Here is a 24,415-nt window from a genome sequence, read left to right on the forward strand (position 1 = left end):
ATCTTCAAAATCTTATTTTCAGTTCTTTTGGATACCTACCCAGAAGTGAGATTGCAGGATCATGTGGTAGTACTATTTTTATTTTTTGGAGGAACCTCCATACTGTTTTTCCAGAGTGCCTGCACCATTTTACATTCTAACCCAAAGTGTGTGTTTCAATTTCTCCACATCCTTACTGACACTTGTTATTTTCTGCTACTGGGTAATGGCCATCATAATGCATGTGATATGATATTTCTTTGTGGTTTTGAATTGTGTTACCCTGAAGATGTTACCTTAATTTTTTACTCTGGATCGTTTATTGTTAGTGTATGGAAATACGACTAATTTTTATATATTGATTTATATCCTGAAACTTCGTGCTGAATTTATTAGTTTAATACTGTTTTTTAAATTATGAAAGACCAAGTAAAATCGACAGGGAAAAAGTTTTTCTTGCTTGGAACCTTGGAAAAAAACATAAAATGTGAGCGTTGGGGGATATTGAATAATATAATGGGTTGTATTTTAGTAGCAGTTTTATCAAAACTACAGAGAGTTTCTTCATAGATCCCTTTATTATATCAGTCCTCAATAAAAAATGGGGACATAATGCTAAATCATGGGTCTGGGGAGACATTTCTATGATTGATTGATTTCTAATTATAGCACCAGTGTGAGGAAAACAGCACCGTGTGACTTCCATGTGTCAAGGCTGCTTGGCTTATTTTAGAAGTGCACACTGCAGGGAAAGTAAAACCAGGGGGAAAATGGGTCTAAATATATTAAGTTGTGAGATTCAAGTCATATCTATAACATAAGACTAAACATAATTGCTTTTATGTTAACCTCTAATAAGACATGTTTGATTGACTTATGTGGTTTGATAAGGAACTTTATGTAGAAGTTCATGTCAATTAATGGAGAACTCCTAATCTGAAAACTTTTAATTATAACCGCAAGGAAGCAGAAACCTTTAAACTACCTTCCATTTTGTAAACTCTGGTAGCTTAAATTGTGAAACTCACTATTTCTACTTTGTATAGTTTTAAAAGGAGAGCTGATTAGAAAACTTTATATAATATAAAGCACTTTAGACAAAACTTCTTAAAGGCAATGTAAACAGAAAAGTAAACAGAAAGGTAAACTATCACTAAAATAAGAAAACAAAATGTGTGCAAAAGTGTTAATAAGAATAAAACAGGCTTCTATAACTCCCAGAAGAGACATGGGGACTTATATATAGTCTCTTTCTTTTTTAAATAAATGAAGAAGGGAATGGAATGTAGGAGAATCAAAACAGCTAGGGCACAGCTCTTTAAAAATAGGATTTCAATTTGCACAACTGAAGGAATGACACTATTTTCTCGAAAGGCTCATGAGGAAACACAAGTAATGAAGCAGCAGGCAAAACAAAATGAAAATGTGAATGAAACAGAATGGCTTGTGTTTGGGGTATTAAAATCAACTAACTTGATTTAATAAATTATTTTTGGGGAAACAGAACTTGAAAACACCAGTATTATTTTTTTTTAATGGGCCATTTTAAATTAAAAAAACCAAATATTTAAGTAGCAAATTGTACTTATGTTTGACTGACCAAATCTGACTAAATAATAAATGAAAATGAAAGAGGGAAGGAACATTGATACTTTTTAGGGGAAAATTTAAAATGATAATGATGAGTGATGATTATTTGTCCCAGCATTAAGCATGACTCATAATCATGATCATATGTGATTCTGTGCTCACATGTGGCCTGCAGCCTCAAATATTTACTACCTGGCCCTTATGGAGAAGGTTTTCTCACTCTTAGGCTGACAGATAACATTTGAGTGATGTCCCATTGGTTGTTCCATTGGCAAGAGAAATGGAATAAAACCTATTAGAAGGAATGATTGTAAAGTAATTGATGATACTGGGGTCTGTTATAACTGTGTCATGACAATGAGCAGCTGATTTGTAGACAAATTCCTTCTCTACTGGTTGGTTGCTGAAGGAGTGTAGATTCCTTTTCCTTTATAGTTTGAGTTCCAAAGTTCAGTGTAGAGTAACACTATTTTATTCACTCCTTTTCCAATGATCTCAAAAGCATTTTCAAGCATTAACTATAGCTCATGGCAGATATTAAATCCATTTTACAAATGTGAAAATTAAAACATTGAGAATTTAAATGACTTCTTTAAGAGCACGTGGTAAAATGATCGAGGAAGGGGGAATAAAACTATCCTCCTGAGTCAGTACATTATCCCTTTGATTATCTCCAGCTCCAGCATACAGTTTAAAGGGTTTTAGAATTGTTTCCATTCATTATTTTGTCTTTTGGGTTAAGAGTAGGAAGGATACTTACTTGAGGAGTTGTGACTTACTTCAGCCATTACAATCAATCAAACAAATGTACAAGAGAAAACTTGACCAACATCTCATTCACATGATTGATCATCCCTAGAATGTGAAAGTCAGGTTTGGACAATGTAAAACATAGAGTTTTAGAGGAAATTTAAATTATTTGAAATGGAACAAAGAAGAAATTTAATAGGACTTAAAATGTATAAAAAGTATACTTTCATTTCTTTCTGCAATGTCAGGACCCCAGTTGAAGCCAAGAAAGTATCAATGTTGAGCTGTGGGACAAAGAGAGATGGTTTTATAATTTTCATTCCATTCTGCAAGAGCAGAGTGAGGCCACCAGATCACTAAGATGTGAGAAGGATGAGCCTGAAGGACTAGGTATGCCTCCTCTTGAGACAGAAGCACATTATCTCTCAACAGCTGAAATTCTCCTCCTTTGCCAAAGTACAGTTCAAAGGCTAAGCCCTCTGTGATTTTTTTTTTCCTGCTTTGGAAGGCTTATTACATCTTCCTCTCTGCTCTCTTAGAAGGCTGATGAACTTCTATTGCAGTGGTTTCAGAGTGAGGTTCCTGAACCAGGGACATCAGCCTCACCTGGAAACTTGTTAGAAATGCAAATTCTCACACCCTACCAGACCTTTGGATTCTGGAACTCAGCTGGTGGAGTGCAAGGATCTGTTTGTGAACAATCATCCCCAGATGATTACAATACCCACTAGAGTTTGAGAAGCATAGCTTTCACAGCTTTGGTTTCATTTGCAGTCTGTTGTCAGTTGCAGTGACTCCACCTAGTGCTTTGCAAGACTGCAGGTATGTCTCCTCTTCTATTTCTTTTTTAGTCCTAAATTCCTTGTATTGCTAAGACCTCAGACTTCCCAGCACCTTTTGTACTCAATACTAACTCAGTGTATATCTACTCTTAAATGGGTATCATGCTTGCATTTGTTCTGTTGGTATATCATGATAATTGTATTTGTAAAATATATACCCTTTGATGATTTTCTTGGGACAATAGGATAATACTTGAGAACACACTATTGTGTATTTTTTCTTGGTCAGATGAACCCTAAAAAAGTAATGCAGGTTTTTAATGTCTAGTTTTCCTTGTCCTTTCTTCTGGGAAGTTTCTTTGATGATTCAGCTGTGTGCTTCTTATCCTCTGGGTGAAAGTGTCATGATTGAGGCGCAGGCTTTGAAGCTGGACTGATAGGGATTGCATCCCAGCAGTTCCGCATCTTCTGGGTTTGTTCTAGTTTCTTAACCTTTTAATGCCAGAGTTTCTATCTGGAAAATAGGGTTATAATTCTCATTTTGTTAAGCTGGTATGAAGTTTAAAAAGAGAGATTGTCACATGTTAAGCAATCAATCAATGTTTGCTGCTATAAAATTATTTTTATTATGGACTTGAATAAAGAACGAATGTAGGTTTTCCACTGTGAATAATCATAGCATGTTCAACTGATTGTTCTAAAAGTACCACACTTTTGCTCCACTATGAAATAATACATTTCTACACTAGGAAATAACATCTGGGCAACCATTTATTCTCTAAATTGTTCAGTTTATGAAATTACTTTATTCTAAAGAACTTAATTTTTTAAAATATTTTTAATGTTTATTCATTTTTGAGAGAGAGAGAGAGAGAGAGAGATTCAGAGCACGAATGGGGGAAGGGCAGAGAGACAGGGAGACAAAATCCGAAGCAGGCTCCAGGCTCCTAGCTGTCAGCACAGAGCCTAAGGACATGGGGCTCAAACCCACCAACTCCAGAGATCATGACCTGAGGCGAAGTCGGACGCTTAACTGGCTGAGCCATCCAGGTGCCCCTAAAGAACTTAATTGTTAGACTCTTAAAAAGAGACAACACGCTGTCCAAGAGACCATGGTGGACTCTAAATCTGAGGGCGTGGTGTAGAGTCCTCTTGCAGTTCTATTGATGGTTAAGATTTGAGTTCTGGTGACAAATCAAGATACAAGTTACCTAGCAAATCTGAACTTGAATTTTCCTCCTTTGTAAAATAAAAGTGGTACTACTTTGTAAATTAGATAATCTCATAAGGTTGTTAAAAAAGATAAATAGTAAACATAAAAGTGCTTTGTAAAATACTCTGTATAAGGTACTACCTAAATACCAGGTGTTTTTCTTTCTGTTGCTATGACAACTATAAAACTGAACTTCTCTGATACCGATTATTTGCTATTTTGTTCTCTTGTGTTATGTAGACATGGTTTATCGTTGGAAGTAACAAATGGGAGAAAATTGATTAGTATGCTTGATAATGTAGTCACATCCCCTAAGAACTAGGTTGTGAACTTTGAAACATTTCACCTGGGCTAATAAAATGCTATTAGGCACAAATGACTTCTGCTCTGACAAATGACCCTGCTTGGATTTAAATTGATGTCCCTGTGGTGTGTGGCATTGCTCTGTATCATGCAGGGCCATCAAATCCTCTGCATTGGAAGAGAAAGCGTATTTTCTAACTTACTGTACCACAGTCCTAGTTAATCAGTTCCCTGGTGCTTCCCTTCCTGACTCCAGGCCATGCAGTGGTTCTTTGGTAAAACTACACTCACACAGGGCTTTTGATTTTATTTGAAGCTTTCATGATTTTGCTTGAGTTTTCTATTTCTTTATATTCATGAATGGCACCACAAACTTGCTGACACTATTGGAATCAACCAAAAAAATTCCCCAGGATCTCTGATTTGACTGTTTTGTTTTGTTTTTCCCCTAAAAGAACAACCACTACCAAGTTCTTCCCTTCACTTAGGCTAGAGGTTACATTAACAGAATTGGAAGACACTTGTGTGAAGTTTGGAGCTCCTCTTGTTTTTGACTGAGAGGTGGAGATACATCCAGTGTAGCCACTGGGTATTTAATGCAATATATACATCAAGGGGACGTTCTCTAGAAAGACAGGTAGAAACTTGTCCTTGAGCCCTCAGAGTAGGAGACCTGGATGAGGAAAGGATGTTCTAGACTTTGAGAAGCCAGCTCAGGGATGAAGTAAATCCCAAAACCCGATAGGGATGGAGTGTCCTGACCTGGAAACTAAAGAAACATAGGCTATGCCCACAGGGATAATACAGTTAAGTGAAATACAGAAAAGCATAGGAGAAATATGAACATAATATTAATATCAGCATGCAGTATATTGCATTTCTGTATTTTTAAATTTTATATAGTGAACATGTAGTATTTTTGTCAACAGGGAAAGTAAATGTTTATGTGCTATGGAACATCCAAGGAATAGTGTAACTCCTTATAGGATTTTTTTTTTCATCCTTTTATCTCCAGAGGCTGGAATAGTGCCTGGAACATTGTGGGCATTTGACAGATATTTGCTAATTGGATGAATTAATTAATCTTAAAAAAAATTACAGACCATTATGTATCATAGGACCATGAATATATTAAAGAATATGTAACAGGTTAACATAACTACAAGTATGAAATCATTGGGTGATTTTGGTCATATGAGTGATATAACTTGAATTACATTTCATAAAAAGATCACTTTAGATACTGTGCAGAAGTGACCTTTGGGAACAAAAGTAGAAAAGAGCTTGACCAGTTACAAAGTCACTCTAGATGACAAAAGATGATAAATTGTATTTAAGTGGTAGGTATGGAACAGCTGCCGTTAGACTCTATTTTGTTTAACTATACAATTCTTGCTAGCAAATGAGACTTAGGCTTTGAGGAAAAAAAGGATTGTAAAGGGTGACCCCTGGATTTTTAGTGTGAGCCACAGGAACAATGATATTACCATCTCCTTAAAAGGATAAATAGTGATGAGAAGGATATCAAAGGTGGAGGTGGAGTATACACAATTCTCTTTTGGTTATAATACATGTGAGCTGCCCATTGTATATAAAAGATGCTTGGGTAATACAACTCTTATTTATGTATACATATCTACATAGTTCAGGGGAGAAATCAGAGCTGAAGATAGACATTGTGTGTTGTATTGTCATTGAGTACATATACTGAAGTTATAGGACTAAGTGATAAAGAGATGGAAAAGGAAAGAATTTTACAGGTAGATGAGAGGTAAAATGCAGGAGCTAAGTCCTGGACTGAACAAGGAATGATAGGCTGGCATCAGGAGAAGGAGGTGTGTGTTTGGATTTGCACAGGTTTAGGGACAGTACATTTAGAATTGGAGAGAAAGAAAAGCATTTACATGTACACATATGGAAGCCAATAGGCAGATTGGGCAATGAGAATTGGTCATTGAAAGGAAAGAAAGAAGAGGGAGGGAATATTGGCGGTTAGAATAAAGAGATCTGGAATAACGTCTTGGTTTGTGGAAGAACCAAATGACTGGAGACATGCTGAGGGTGTACTGGAGATTTGTGCTTAAAGGTATTAGGGGAAATCTCTCAGCTGGGTTGAGTGCTTTTTATTAGCATTCTCTTAATGCCCAGGGGCAGGCATAGATTAGGCGGACAGATGGCTTTGAGCTGGGCTAACGTTGTCAAGTGGGTGTGACAAAGAAGAAGAGAGTGGAAGGGACATAAAAGGAGTGATTAGCAAGTACAGTGAACGGTCTACTTTCTTGTGTTACCTGAAAATGTTTCCTGCCAATCAGTACTCTTACCCAGCACAGTTTATAATATCCCCAAAGTATCTCATCAAAGCATAATCCTTTATCTTTTTATGAGATTTTTAAATTTTATTTTATTTATTATTGAGACAGAGAGAAACAGAGCATGAGTGAGGGAGGGGCAGAGAGAGAGGGAGACACACAATCTGAAGCAGGCTCCAGGCTCTGAGCTGCGTACAGAGCCTGACACGGGGCATGAACCCATGAACTGTGAGATCATGACCTGAGTGGAAAATGGATGGACACTTAACCGACTGAGCCACCCAGGCGCCCCTGCATAATCCTTTTTCGATCTGTATCGAAATCAGTGATGTCTCTTTTTCTTAGTTAAGTGCATCACACCTGCAAACATATAAAATAGGCTATGAAAATTTGAGGGTTGCTTTTTCTGTGCCTTTGTTCAATAGAAGTTTATGGTCTATCTTATGAGGTATGAGAAGCCTTTTCTCTACAGTTTGACCGATGATTTTAAAAATTTGTTCTTGATTTGTTCTTGAGCAGGAAAGTACCCCCTCTTCTTTTTCAGTCCAGAATTTTGCCCCGCGGAAAATCTAAAGGGCATACACTGAGAGGGAACACATTGAGAAAAATGTTGTGTGTGGTCAGGAAGGAAGGTGCCCCATTGGGCTCGCCAGTGTTCCCTTTGGATTAAGGCTGGTAGGTGGCCCTGCCTCTCAGCCTTCCCTTTTCAGCTGCGATGAATGCCCTTGTGCAGCTGCCACAGGAAAGCACATTTTACTAGAGCAAATCAAATCCTTAATAGATGAGAAGATTCATGTCCCTGGCAATTGATGGTAGGATAATGCGTGGCCGACTTCATAACATGGTTTCAGTCTGGAAAGATGTGCCAACTGCTATGAAACAAAACGTACCAACCCGAGTACAACAACAGATTTTTGAACCATCACAGTGAAAGGAGAACCAAGAAGCTGAGAAGGGAAAGTGGCAGAATCATTAGAGAGCTGCCCGTTGGAGCTGTCATTAGACTTGGCTGAGGATGGAGATGCACTTGATGTTAGCTGTACGTACTGTTAAGGATGGTTCAAGCTGACTTCGTTTTATTTAGGTGCCCTCTTTACCATTATCATGTGAATAAGTGTTCTCACATTTTATCTTCTTAGAACATATTATTATTTTTTCAAGCTTATTTATTAATTTTGAGAGAGGGAGAGCTTGAAAGACAGAGAGAGAGAGAGAGAGAGAGAGAGAGAGAGAGAGTGTCAAGCTGGCTTCACACTGTCAGATCAGAGCCCCATGTGGGGCTCAATATCAGGAACTGTGAGATCGTGACCTGAGCTGAAATCAAGAGTAGGATGTTCAACCAACTGAGCCATCCAAATATTCTAGGATTCTCACATTTTAGAAATGACTTTTTGGGACACCTGGGTGGCTCAGTCGGTTAAACAGCCAACTTCGGCTCAGGTCATGATCTCGTAGTTCGTGAGTTCTACCCCCGCTTTGGGCTCTGTGCTGACAGCTCAGTGCCTGGAGCCTGCTTCGATTCTATGTCTCCCTCTCTCCTTGTCCTTCCCCTGCTCACATTCTGTCTCTCTGTCTCTCAAAAATAAATTAACATTAAAAAAATTTTTTTTTAAAGTGACTCTTTTTCCTTTATAGCCAGAATCTAAGTCCTCTTCATGTTTGTCTGAAGCTTTAGAAGGTATACTAACTCTTTTCTGTCATTAAGCAAACATTTAATTAATTAGCACTGTGGAGGTAGAGCAAAACAGTGATAAACAGGTGTTGACTGAAAGGAGGTAGGGTGGTAGGGTTTTCATTCCCTCTAAAATGGTCAGGGATGCGGACACTTCTCTTATTTGTATAACAGTTGTCCTGGACAAACAAGATGGTCCTGTTGGGACAAGTCAGTCTTCTGCTTACCTCATAGTGAACCATATTTCATGCCCTGAAGTAGTAGGAAAATCCTGCACAAAGAAGGCAATAAACAGGCAAGGAACTAGGGAGCCCCCCTTAATCTCCCCCTGGCGGCCCCAGTAAAGTGAATTGTAAAAGCCTGACTTGGAGCCACACTGTTTTGAATAAGACAAGGCCCACATGTTCTTAATTCACTCTTAGGGAGTGCTCAATCCAGCTGCCTGTAACATAAAGAATTTAATAAAGTAACAGCAAGTGATCTAGTCAAACCTCCTGCTGCTTTTTTATAATATCAAAATGAAAATAGGCTTAATTTGGTGTTAATGTAATTGAATTTATTGTAGTATCCAAACATGCTTTATTCTCTCTTCCATTGGATATTATATTGCCACTGATTGTATGGAGGAGGAGGGGGTAAAATGACTCACTTGTTGACTGCAGATTATCTAATTCTTGACACTGAGAAATCATTCACCAAGCCTCGCAAATGGCAATTTATAAAATGGTCATTTCACATGAAAATATGGCTAAACAGAGTTATTTTATATTATTTATTTAGTAAGAGAGTTTACCAGATAATTTTATATGCTACCTTATTCTAAGTCCAATATAAGGAGTTGTTTATGCATGAACTCACTGTATGTACAAAGGTTAAATTCATAATTAACAAACAATTGCTGTGTGCCCTGGTCTGCTGGGTGCCTTGGAGCTTACCCAGTGGGAAGACATCTGCTCTCTGTCCATGAGGCTGCTAACTGACACAGAGTACACAAGGAACTGAGCCTTAAAAGATACAGTGGACAGGAGAAGAGTGACAGTGTCAAGAGAGTTCAGAGGGTGCATTCAAGTGGATCTTGTGCTCTATGAGAGGGTATAGTACCCATTTTAGAGAACTTCAGTTTTCTTGCTTTCCCCATGGTGGATATTTCTCAAATCACTCATTTGCTTTTTGAAGATTGTGATCAGCTAGGGGTCATTAAGAATAGGTGAAGAGAGTTCTTTATGTATTCTGGATATTAACCACTTCTTGGTTAGATCATTTGCAAATATCTTCTCCTATTTAGAGGATTGTCTTTTTGTTTTGTTGATGGTTTCCTTTGCTGTGCAAGTGACTTTTTAAAATTATGATACAGTCCTAGTAGTTTAATTGGGCTTTTGTTTCCTAGGAAAACATGTATCTATGGCTGATGGCAAAGAAACTATTCTCTATGTTCTGGAAAGTTTATGGTTTTGGGTCTCACATTTAGATCTTTAATCCATTTTGACTTTGTTTTTGTGTATGGTCTAAGAGAGTAGCCCTGTTTCATTCTTTTGCATGTCACTGTCCAGTTTTCCAGCACCATTTATTGAAGAGACTGTCCTTTCTCCCTTCCTTGCATCCCAGAAATAAATCCCACTTGATCTTGTGAATGAGTTTTTAAAATATATTTTTGGATTTAGTTTGGTAACATTTTATTAAGGATTTTTGTCAGTGTTCTACAGAAATATTGGTTTGCAGGGTTTTCTTGTAGTGTCATTATTTGGTTTTGGTATTGAGGTAATGCTGGCCATATAGAATGAATTTGGAGCTTTCTTTTCTCTTTTATTTGTTGGAATAGTTTGAGGAGAACATATTAACTCTCCTTTAAATATCTGGTAGAATTCATCTGGGAAGCCATCTGGTATGGAACTTTTGTTTTGGGGGAATTTTTTACTGATTCAATTTCATTGCCCGTAATTAGTCCATTGAAATTTTCTGTTTCTTCCTGATTCAGTCTGGGAAATTTACCTTCTTAAGAATTCATCCATTTCTTCTAGGTTGTCCAATTAGCTGACATATAAGTTTTCATAATATCCTCTTACAATCCTTTGTTCTTCTGTGGTATCAGTTATTTCTCCCTTATTTCTGATTTTATTATTTTTTGAGTACTTTCTCTCTTTTAATTATGAGTCTGGCTAAAATTTATCAATTTTGTTTATCTTTTCAGAGAACAAGCTCTTGGTTTCATTGACCTGATATATTGATATTTTTTTTAGTCTCTTTTTTTTGTTCTAAACTTTATTATTTCCCTTCTTCTACTGACTTTGGGCTTTGTGTTTTTCTAGCTTCTTAAAGTATAAGGTTGTTTATTTGAGATTTCTTTGTTTCTCGATGTAGGCTTGTATTGCTATATACTTCCCTCTTAGAACTGCCTTGGCTGCATTCCAAAGATTTTGGGCCATTGTGTTTTCATTTTCATTTATCCTCATGTACCTTTTATTTCTTCTTTGATTTCTTGGTTGACTCATTCATTGTTAGTAGCATGTTATTTATCTTCAGGTGTTTGTGTCATAAGGGCAATGCAAAGTAAAACCACAATAAGATATCAGTTTACACTTGTCAGAATGGCTAAAAAATAACAAGTGTTGGTGAGGATGTGGAAAAAATGGAAAAAAACCTTGTGCACTCTTGCTAGGAATGTAAATTGGTGTAGCCATTGTGGAAAACAGTGTGAATTTTCATTAAAAAAATTTAAAAGCAAAATTACCTTATGATCCAGTAATTTGACTACTGGGTATTTACCCAAAGAAAATGAAAGCACTAATTTGAAAAGATAATTGCAATCCCTATGTTTATTGTAGCATTATTTACAATAGCCAAGATATGGAAGCAATGCAAGTGTCCATTCATAGATGAATGGGTAAGAAGATGTGGTATGTGTGTGTAAGTGTATATATATTTATACATGTATATGTTTGTTTATAATGGCACGTGTGTGTGTGTGTGTGTGTGTGTGTGTGTGTGTGTGTATACATAAGATACTGCCATTTTCAATAATATGGATGGGCCTAGAGGCTATAATGCCAAGTGAAGTGTCAGTCAAAGAAAGAGAAATACCATATAATGTCACTCATATATAGAATTTAAGAAACCAAACGAACAAAGAAAGAAAGAGACAAAAAGGACTCTTTACTACAGAGAGCAAACTGGTTGTTGCCAGAGGGCAGGTGGATGTGGAGATGGATAAAATAGATGAAAGGGATTAAGAGTAATTCATCTTGATGGGCACTGAGTAATGTACAGAATTGTTGAATCACTATGTTGTGCACCTGAAACTAATGTAATACTGTATGTTAAACATAGTTTAAAAAATAAGCTCTAGCAGGTTGGAAGTGGGGAGCATCCCCAAAGAGGACTCTACCCAGGTACTTGAGGTGGGAGATGCTAAGGATACTGACCTCTAAACTTTATCTTCTACATATCTGTAAAATATGTAAACTTCTCTCTACTCTGAATACTCATATCTAGTTCAAACTTTAGTCTTCTGTTCCACAGGGGACTGATTGCAGAATGTCTCCTAACTGTTCTCTGCCATCACTTTTTATCCCTCCTGCTTAAAAAAAATAGGTGAAGAAGGAGAATTAATTTAGGATAATCACCCTGGCTCATGGGAACTATGCTAAAGATAAGACGTGAATGCTTGTAGAAAACATGAGTGCACATATCATACAGAATAGGAAGTGACATTCAGATGCTATCTTCTAAACTACCTAAATGATGATAGAACATGGTGTTGGCTAAAATGCTAATCATGAAGAAAATTTTGATACATTGTTAGAAAATTGTTTATAGTACATAATAAAAACCATCAGTCAGGACAAGGAAGACTTAGATATCTGAGAGAATGTCATCCTAGAGAAATGGGCAAGACACACCATCTGCCTATCGAGTGATGTTAATAGGCTTGACTCTCAATTGTTACTTTATGCATCAAGTGATGACCAATGCAAGAAGAGCAACTTCAGAATGGGGCAGAAACACAGACCACAATCAGTTTGGAATCCTGTGAGGAGAGTTCTTAACTTCTCTGTTTAGCTGTCTGAGGCCATGGGTTGATGATTATTTGGATTTACCATACTGTATGTATGTATGTATGTGTTTTGGGGCTTAGGATGGAATGTCTCTCCTCTAAGCCAGTAATTAGAAAAAAATTATGTCTCCTACCTCTCTCTCCTTATATATCTCTGTTTTGTGTTAAGAGTATTGTTGTTCACCCACTCAGTAAGGTATGGTGCACTTCTTTGTCTTTGCCTTTGCTCTTGGTTCTTAAGTAGTCTTGGGACAAAATTATGTTACTTATACAAAATAGAATTTAAAATATTCAAACCCCCATAGACATTTTAGGATTTGGAGAAAGAAGTGACCACCAAGTTGATCTGATGAGAACAGAGTAGTGTCTCTCAGTCAAGGTAATGTTGGACAAATTATTAGCAAGCCATAAATTCAGTATGAAATAGAAATACCATATCTTCTTTCTTACCTTCAGAGCAATGCTACCCAACTACAAGCCAGAGCACACTGTTGGAAGGGACCGCTGCCAGAGGAGCCTCAAAAGCTCTATGGGAACGTTTATTCGGTAGTTAACAACAGCAACTTATATTTCAATGGAACTTAAAAATTTAAAGTGAACTTCCACATATTTTACTTGATAATGCAACTCGAACTGTGACGTGAATATATATGGCCAGAAAAGTTCACATACTACTTATTCCCTGGTTTCCTAAAATAGTTCTTAATCTGTATGAGCCAATATTAATCCATATTACATTGGACATTAGTAACTCATTTGTTGCCTTTGTAAATCAACACCAGTATCTGTGGCACTGTATTTTATTAGATGAGACAGTCTACATACATATTCTGGAAAACCAAGCAGTTAGAAAGTGAGCTAAAATTAAAACTCAAAATTTTTACTCTCATACAAATGGTGATAAGGAAGATAATCTCTGCTAATTATATAATACAGAGGAAGTCTGAGCTTCCATAGATATGTGGTGGCCACATCTTTCTCACTTAAATATTTAACTACACATTAGCATATGGTACTTAATTTGAAATTATCATTAACTTCCCAGTGGGCATGTGGCATTCCTCTTTCTAACTTTAAACCATTTCATTCTGAAAGTACAAGAAAAGACCAGAGGCAGCAGCAAGATTTAACTGGACACATTTTCAGCTCAGTGATGCATTCAATTTCAACATTTTTGTCTTTATAATCAAAACTCTGTACCAGCACTTTAAATGTAAAGATATAAGATGAATGGCGTGGAAAAGATAAATTGTCCTCAGATGCTCTTTGTGGCATTACAAAGGAGTTATTTTGGAACGAACTTTTTATATCAAAGCTCTTTCAAAGAGCTAGTTCAGGGAAACATTTGGTATTTACAATAACTAGTATTTCTAAAACTGCAAAGCTCACATTCTATTAAAAAATTCTCACTCCTCAGAAATTTAAAGAACCCCTAGATGCTAAATGCAAAGCTATTTAAAATAAGTGACACACACTAACAATGAAAGAAAGCTGTAGCATGATTCACTGGAAGCAGAGATTATACACTCTGGCTCTCTCAAGGTGTAGGAACTTGAGAAGGAAATGATGCCTTGAGCCCTCACTCTCCTCATCTGAAATCAAGTGGGGCTGAACTATGTAACATGTAGAGACCATTTCAGCTTTAATAACCTGTGGTCAAAAAACCCTGTATTTTACAGTATTATTTGGGTTTGACCCTTTCACTAGCCTTACCAAATACAGTTTTTGCATTTCTATCCAGATTTCACTGAACATATTTCTCTTGCTTCTCTACAACAGACCTCAGCTCTTTCAAAAATTCACCCATGCGTTCCTGGAAGTTCTAGGGTCTGCCCAGAAGCCCAAGCTCCTCCCTGAGCTCTCTCCTGGACTCGCAGCATCACCACAACCACCACCTTTGCTGTGGTTGCTGGTCAGTTGTTACCCCAGTCAAGTAATGTCTCCTGAAACTCCCAAACTGTAGACCTTTAAGATCCAAAATTGTGCTGTGTTTCCTAAAATTCCTGCATCAGAACAAGTTTGTAAATACCTTTTCCTTCTGAGGCTTCGGATGCAGTCGATGGGCCTGAACTGTGGATAGAGGCTGGGAAGTCTTCTTCATTTCCCTTTTCTCTTGGCTGACCACAGTACCTGTGCATCAGTCTCCTCACTGATCCTTTTTCCTGTTAAGCAAATGGTTAGTATGTCTAGATTCCTGAAAAAAATAGCCCCATAAAAGCTATCTTAATTTGGGTCCAAGTAAAGGCTTCTTTTTTACTGTACTTTTACAAATAATTGTTGGTGGGAATTAATATTTTAAAGCAGTGCATAGTGCGTCCTGCAACAATTAGGTCCAGTCCCCTTGATAAAAAGAAAAGACAACCAATGTGAAGAAGGATGCCTTTTGATTAGAAGTGTCATGATCTTGGGTCAGATTGTATTTCCTGCTAGAGGTTCTTTCTTCTTAGATCTCCCCTTAGGACACTGAATTTTCTAATCATGATTTCTAATCATATCAATTGCCACAATCAAGTAGATGTTCATAAATGTGACTTCAACTTAAAAAAGAGGCAAACTAACAAATGTGATACATCTGAAAGGACTGTTTCCTATCATTGGTTTCTTCTTGATTGTCACTACTTCTTAGTACACAGGAAGCACAAATTTTTACTCTGTGATCTATTAAAAGTAAATTTCCCTCTCTGGTTTTTATCTCAAAGAGAAATTGGAGACATTGGCTCAAAATGATTTTTAAACTCCCCCTGAGCTCTAAAATTCATGATTCTATAATTTTGAGATGTTTAATTCATTAATTAAATGATACACCTTTTCTCTTTCATACCTGTCAAGTTTACTTTAAAAATGATCATCACACTTCATTTATTTTCTAATAAATTTCTGACAGCATGAATTAAATGTTCAAGGATCCCACTGACTGTGTTAGATTAAGCCTTCATCATGCTGAGTGGGGTAAATAAAATCTTTTATGGTTATCACACATATTTAATGAGGGGGATCATATGAAGTTTCAAAGTGCTGCTACTTTTTAGTGGAAGGTGGTAATTAGCATTATTATACCCATCAGGCAACACACTATATGTTTCTTCATCTATTTTCATTGCTCTATATATTTAGATATGAAATGAAGCTAAAATCAATCATTTTCTATATGTGCCAGTTGGGTCTAGATGTGCCAGAAAAGTTTAATTTTGGAGAGGAAAAGGTGACAAAACAGCTTTGACAGCATAAGTTTAATACAGAGACACTTTTGTGGAATAGAGCCATAACTCACCCCCCTCCTGGAAATCTGTACTTGGTATAAAATTAGCTAATGTTATGATCTTTCCCTCCATTTGAAAATGTTGGGACAAATTAATTTCATCATTATATTCCATTATTATATGAATAAACAATTTTGGAGTATCCTATCCTGTCTTTTCTAGAAAAAATGTTTAGGTTTTGTTTAAGACTTCCCCACCAGCTTTCTCTTCTTTTCTGAGAGCATAGTCCTCATACCCTTTTGGATTCTTTATGTTCTTCCCAGAGTTTAATGTTTTTAATGCTTTTTATCCTCACCACCTTACCATTTCTTCTGAACTCAGTGTTTGGTTTTGATTTTTCTGTTCAGGAACCAAGACCCATGGACTTCGTTTAAAAATGATACTGTTCTTTCTTAGTGACATCTTTCAGTCCTTAGCTATGTACATTTACATAAAATCTCCAAAACCCAAGAGTAGGGAATTGAAAATTTGAACAATTAAAAACAGTAACCATGATTGCTGCGTGACTCTTTATAGTCTATATGAGTAAAAATGATTAGAGTAGCAGTAATGATCCTAACATTACTCTGAACTGCTGAGATCTAGTACTTTGGTCACGTAATTGTCACCTTTACACATTTGCAAAGGATATTCATTTTTTACTTGAATATTCTTTTTTATTATTGCTATTTTTCTACCACTAGATGATTTCTTAGTGCAAGTACCTGCCACATGGGTTCTAATGTTTCAGTGTAGATAGCGTCAATAGAATTTTATGCTACGGATCATATCACCATATTTTAAATACCTCCTATTGCTTATTAAAGTTATGCACCAATTTTGTATTTGCTTTTCATCATAGAAATGTAAAAGATTATTACTTAAAACATGCATTTTAAAATATTCATTAATAAATGAAATGAAATAATTTTATTAAAGCGTAAGGATAATAAGAATGGCATGGTTTTCATTAAAGAAAATTAGAAAAATCAAAAAGTAGGAAAAAATAAAAGTTATCCACAGCTTTCTTTCCCCATGTAGCCACTATTAGTATTTATACTGAAGCAATGTAACTGTGACTTATTGGCTTTTAATTAGTAAGATCCTTTTCTTTCTTATTTTGATGGAAATTATTTTTTGAAGTTTATTTTTTTATTTAATTTTTTTTTGAGAAAGCTATAGAGAGCAAATGGGGGAGGGGCAGAGAGACAGGAAGAGAGAATACCAAGCAGGCTCCGCACTGACAGCATGATGGGGCTGGATGACAAGGCTTGAACTCACAAACCATGAGATCATGACTTGAGCTGAATGAGTCAGACACTTAACTCACTGAGCCACTCATGCACCCCTGAAGTAATTTATTTAAAACATTATGTATGCTTTGTGGCACTTCTGAATAACAAAGTTTTAGAGATGGAAGAGTTAACCTTTGCTTAAATTTCATTTGAGAATCTGAGACTGAATGACAATCACTGAAATTTAAAATGATTGACAGAAATGTAACAGAATTTTACCTTGTAAAATTATGTAAAAGAAAAAGCATTATAGTGTATAAAGCTTGAAACAGATGATAGTATTCTGACATTTGGGAGACATTCAAATCCCAGAATTTTATAACTCTTTCAAAGATGCATGCTGACCTATTCAGAAGAAAAGATACCCAGATCCGCAACCCAAATATCATAAATTCCCTTTTCATGTCCTTCAGCACTAAAGAAGAGTAATGCTCATGTTAGTATATATTTTCTTTGCCATCTTCCAAAACTTCATGACCTTTCTATCCTTGACCTAATTATACAAGACAAACAGAAATTATCTTCCCTGTAGGTTTACTTAACCCCTCGTGTTGAGCAGACAGAATGTGTAATCAGAAATGTAAGAATAGAGAATAGAAGTTATATAAAGAAAACAAATTGGAGAGTAGTTATTTGCTTCATAAAAACATTCATTTAATTTTTAAAAGCCCTTACTCTCTTTTTAAAAAGCATGGTTGAATTTCATCACAAACATTTTTAAGAACTAATATATAAAATGGTATATATTGGATTTGGAATTACAGTGCCATTCCTTTATAATTTATCTGGTAGTTTATTCAGGCTTTATTCAAGAAATGTTTATTAAGTACATTTTTTATAACATACCTTTTGAGCAAATACACTTGCTATATTTGGGGAAGCATTATTTAATACTAACCATATCAACAAGGAGCTGTGGTGAGGCTTGTTCTAACAGTTGTTCCAGAATTATTTTCTTAGGGCATAGGATTAAGCACTGATTCAAGAACAATATCAATGTCAAATTGATACCATTTTCCAGAGGTGTTATGATTCCATGCACAGCTGAAGATATTACCTAGGAAAATAACAGTGTCTAATACATGTAGGGAAAATATTTCTGTATATTTTGTTTTTGATTATCTTACTCTGGGGGTTATCAAGAAAAAGTTGACAGAAGTTAGCCTGTGTAAGGGATCTCTTTTTGGAAAATAAGAAGATAATAGAGAAAGAATAACTGATATTAACATTTAAATAATAAGCATATTTTGACTCAAAATGTGTTCAGGACTAAATATAACTTTATGCTGTTTCAAAAGATCCCAGCTGGAAGAATGTTCCCATTTATTACATCTGTCTTTCAAAGTCACTGATCAAGTTTTTTGAACCAATAGATCTTAAAAGGAAATTCGTCAAAAAGTAATAAGCATTTCAGCTACTACTCCCAAGGTAACAATATTGGGTTGAGAGGCTGGTTGAGAAGCTAATTCTACGTTTATGCCCGAGAGTTCTGAGGGGTTGCTAGAAAAGTTGGCTGCCTTTGGCATGACATTTATTTCATTATGGTGATCGTAATGAAAGAATTTTACTCTCTTCAAAATTAGTAAGATAGGTCCTTGTACCAAGGGTGAGTTACTGACACTACTTCTACTTTAACTTACAATATTTCCTCAGAAAGCATGCTAAGGCTCATTAGAAGAAAGGAACCAGGGAAGAAAGAAAGTGAAATGGAGTTCTGGTGGAGAAGCAAGAATTGAGTAATTGATGTGGTACCATTTCTCTCTTGGCCTTTTCATGCACATATCCAGTATATGGACATGTAAAGCTCCATTCTATAAACCATCCTTAAAAATTTTGAACCCTTGTAGATTGGTTATAAAGAACTAAACCAGACATTGAATTATTGAAATTAGTAAGTCATTCTGTAACAGCTAGGATCGTTATAGGGCAAAGTCAAATATGATATATGTCCTTGACTAGCTTAGTTCTGCAAAGGAGACAAAAAAAGTCAACTACTGTGGTGCCACATGATACAAGTGTTATGATACGTAAGACTCCTTAGAACCACAGACAGAATTGTACTTTAGTGATAAAGGCTTTTGGGAAAGGGTGATCCTGGTAAAGGGACGAACATGACTTAGCCAGATTAAGAGGAAGGAGAAGGATAGAATTTGGAGACTGTCATAACATATGCCAGTAGTCACGCATACTTGAAGCTACTAATAAGACATCAAAGCAGGGACTGTAAGTGACTATGGGATAATGTGAGAAGCTGCAACTTAGAGAGGTAGTTAGAGGACCGGTCCTAGAGAGGTATTCTATTAGTTACAGACAAACATTTCACATTTTATCCTGAAAGGGAGACATGGAAATATTTCTTAGATCTCCACAAATTAAAAAAAATAACCTATATTCTGTTAGACAGTAATGGATGTGATTAGGAAATTTCTCTACACTTTGCCTTAAATATGAAAAAGTGTCCTAAATGAAGAGACAAATTGTATCATTGTTACGAATAAGCAGACTGCTACCTGTGGAGCTCATGTTCAGAACCGATGAAGATAATTAGGGTATTCATGAATGTTTTCCACATACTTTTATCTAGTTGAATATTGTCATTAAGTTGCTTTCTCTTGATCCTCCTAGTTTATGTGGTTGAAAATAACAAGTAGCACTTGAGAAACCAACACACAAAACACTGTATGTTATAATGAATTTAAAATATGAAAATTTACAAACTGTCCATAATGTCCATATAGAGAGCTCTGAATTTACACACACACACACACACACACACACACACACACACACCCTACAAATATATGTGCATATCGAATGTTTTCCTTCTTAAGCATTTGTTAATTTTTTCTTAACATGTGTTGCCTGTAGTTTGAACTCTCAGTAATTTATTCAGCTCTGCATTTGATAAATGACTTGTGAAAGTACTCACATTTTGTATAATTTCGATATAGCAGTACAATATTGCCTTGGGTTAATTTACTATATCTAGTACTCTCAAGAAGAACAATGACTCCTGGCTACACAAATACTTTTGCCCAATTTCCATTTCCATGTAACCTGCTTTGCTTATGAATAGTCATTATATAAAAGATATTTAATACAGTAATCTTGGTGAAGAAAATGGGAAAACTACAATAAAAACATGAGTTTACAGAAGTTTTTGATTAGTGAGGTTGCTATATCATGTCTTATAGAGCTTTTTAGTTTATTATTTTAAAATATTTTAAGTAAAAAGACTGTTTCCATTTATTGAGTGTTGGAGTCCTGATGTAGCATTTACTAGCTGAATGGACTTTGGGAAAGTTTTTTTTTTTTTTTAACATCTGTATGTCTCAATTCCAGCATCTGCAAAAAGGACATATTATAAAATAATGACTTCACAGATTTTATGAAGATTATATGAATTCATGCATGTAAAAGCCTTTCCAAAAATCACTGGCAGTTAATAAGCACTTAGTATTGATGATGATGATGATGATGATGATGATGATGATTTTACATTGAGGTTACATAACTAGGTTCTTGTGTAGGGCAAAGTTAGTTGCATCTGATTCTGAATCCATATAAGTGGGATCTATATATAGCATCCCTTTTATTTTTCTCCAAGCTGTAATATTATGACCCCTTCCCTTTGCTTCACTGGTTTTAAATATCCTACTGAACTTTCAAGGATTAGTTCAACCTTAGATATTCTGTCAAGGTTTATCTAAATGCCTCATCCTACAAAGCTCCTTCTTTGTTAGCATCTTATCTTTTTGACATATCTTCTCAATAATAGTGTATTCATGTCAGAAAGATTTGTAACTTACCCAATGCCTTGCAGAGTATGTGCTTGGTTAATAATTCATTCTCTTTACCTCTCTTCATCATCATTCCATAAATGAGAAACCAGATTACCTGGAACACAGAAAGACTTGGTGAATTATTACCCAAATTTTGAAACTTTTTTCAATGTGTCACTTTTGTTAGTCATAATTCATTTCTTCCCTAGGCTTATATAACTGCCCCTTTTTATTCAGTGTTTTTTTAAACCCTTTGTGTACATTTGTAGCTAAAGTTATATTGAGAGGATGACTGAAATAACATAATTTTTTAAAGTGCTGCAGATGATATGCATTGGGCTTTTCCTAAATCACCTACTTGTTCTAGAAAAATTCAAATTTGATTGGCACAATTTTCTTCTCTAAGAAAAAGCAGCTTTCAACTAGGGAAAGTGAAAGCTTCATCTACAGTGTGTCATTACAGAACTATGCCCCAGAACAGAGGCTTCCAAATTCTAAGAAAGCTTAATTGGATGTTCTATCCTGCAATGATAATATGGTTCATTTCATGATCAGATGAGATTGAGAGAGTGGAGTCTTTCCTGATATTCATAGTGACTTGGTTGTTTTTCTTTAATTTAGCATTTTAATAAAGCAAGATTTAAACATTCAGAAATCAATTTCTACACAGAGATCAAGATTTTGATTCACAGATCAAAATACAGAAACAAAATTCAATTTATTTTATTATAGTATTTTATTAGTGGCATTTTAGTATTAAATTATTTGTGTTCCAAAAAATGTTCTTACTGAATGCAATCAAGTGATGCTTCCTTCTTTTTCCATTATGGGGTATACAAATTTGGATTATGCAGGAGAAATGAAGGAGAAGATAATGAATATAACAATATCATTTTGCCTTTGAAACATATGGACTCTGCCTGCTTCTATGAAAGGGTTTTGACCCTCCAAACAGTGCAATACCAAAATAACAGAGTTCGGGATGGCCTCTCCCCACAGAATGTGCTCGAAGCCACATGGAGGGAAGTCATTTGAATTTTGGTAAAAGAAACTTTATTGTTAACTTCTTCACTTTAGGGTTCACTTAGCTGTACCTATCTGTCTGTATATCTCCATGACAATTTTCCATTTTTTTTAAATCTCATTTTTCTAGCTGAAAGGCTAAGAGAAGACTGCCTTTTATAAGGTGAGGATACTTATGTTCTTTTACTTGTGTTATGCTTTTGCAATTACAGATATACTATCCTCGGACAAATATTTTGACCTCTCCAGGATACCATTTCCTAATCTCTAAATAAAGCTGTTGGATGAGATAATGTTGGATACTTTTAAGGTTCAAGATTTTATGTTCTACCCTATTAGATTTTTTTTTAACATTTCTAACCTCTATTTTTCCCTTCCTTTTAACTTCTCCTTCTCCCTGATGCCAGAAAACATCCTTGGAACAAAACATACAACCCTTCTGCCTTTATGGAGCTTATATTTATCATAAATTGAAGCAGATAGGTATATGTTTACACAATGGGGATGGGAAGTAAAGTCCATGCAGTACTCCCAGAGTAGCCCATTGTCTGGTAAGAGATATCTGCTGCAGTCAATTAATTATATGTTTTAAGGAAAAAAAGTGACTATTTCTACTTGATTAAATTAATGAAGCTCTACTGGATTTTCAGAAAAAAAGCTATTAAAAACTACATGAATTCAGCAGAGTCACAGAATATAGGATCAGTGTACAGAAATTGGTTGCATTTCTGTACACCAAGAATGAAGCAGCAGAAAGAGATACCCATGAATTAATCCCATTTGCATCTGCACCCAAAACAATAAGATACCTAGGATCAAACCTAACCAAAGAGGTAAAAATGTATGTGCTGAAAACAATAGAAATCTTATGAAAGAAATTGAATAAAACACAAAGAAATGGAAAAACATTCCATGCTCATCTATTGGAAAAGCAAATACTGTTAAAATGTTTATACTGCCCAAAGCAATCTACACATTTAATGTAATCCCTACAAAATAACATGAGCATTCTTCACAGAGATAGAACAACAAATCCTCAAATTTGTATGGAACCACAAAAGACCCCAAATAACCAAAGTAATATTGAAAAAGAAAACCAAAGCTGGAGGCCTCACAGTTCCAGAATTCAAGCTGTATTACAAAGCTATAATCATCAAGACAGTATGGTATTGGCACAAAAGCTGACACACAGACCAATGGAACAGAATAGAGAACTCAAAAATGGACCCACAAATATATGGCCAACTAATCTTCAACAGAGCAGTAAAAAGTGTCCAATGGGAGAAAAGGCAGTCTCTGAAACAAATGGTGCTGAGAAAACAGGACAGTGATATGCAGAAGAATGAAAATGGACCACTTAGACCATACACAAAAATATATTTGAAATGGATCAAAGTTCTAAATATGAATCAGGAAACCACCAAAACCCTACAGGAGTAAACAGGCAGTAACCTCTTTGACCATGGTCACAGCAAATTCTTGACATGTTTCTGGAGGTAGGGGACGTAAAAGCAAATATGAACTATTGGGACCTCATCAAGATAAAAAGCTTCTGGACAGCAAAGGAAACAATCAACACAACTAAAAGGCAACTTACAGAATGAGAGAAGGTATTTGCGAATGAAATATCAGATAAAGGGCTAGTATCCAAAATCTATAAAGATTTTCCAGTGAAGAGATGGGCAGAAGACATGAACAGACACTTCTCCAGCTGGCTAACAGACACATGAAAAGATGCTCAAGATCACGCATCATCATGGAAATACAAATCAAAACCACAATGAGATAGCATCTCACACCTGTCAGAATGGCTAAAATGAACAATTTTGGACACAATAGATGTTGGCAAGGATGCGGAGAAATCGGAACTCTTTTGCACTTTTAGTGGGAATGCAAACTGTGCAGCAAGTCTGAAAAACAGTATGGAGATTCCTCAAAAAGTTAAAAATAAAACTACCCTATAATCCACCAATTGCACTACTAGGTGCTAGGTATTCAAAGGGGCACATGCACCTCAATGTTTATAGCAGCACTATCAACAATAGCAAAATTATGGAAAGAGTCCAAATGTCCATTGATTGAAGAATGGATAAGGAATATGTTATATATATATATATATATATATATATATATACATATATATATGTATATATATATGTATACACAGACACACACATTTAATATAATACACACACATACACAGTGGGATACTACACAGTGATGAAAAATAATGAAAATTTGCCATTTGCAATAACATGGATAGAACTAGAGGGTATTAAGCTAAGTGAAATAAGTCAAGCAGAGAAAGACAGATATCATATGATTTTATTCATATGTGGAATATAAGAAACTTAATAAATAACCATAGGGGAAGGGAAGGAAAAACAAGATAAAAACAGAGAGGGAGCAGACCATGAAAAACTCTTA

This window comes from Suricata suricatta, chromosome 2 (assembly GCF_006229205.1).
Source record: "Suricata suricatta isolate VVHF042 chromosome 2, meerkat_22Aug2017_6uvM2_HiC, whole genome shotgun sequence".
In the NCBI taxonomy this organism is placed as follows: domain Eukaryota; kingdom Metazoa; phylum Chordata; class Mammalia; order Carnivora; family Herpestidae; genus Suricata; species Suricata suricatta.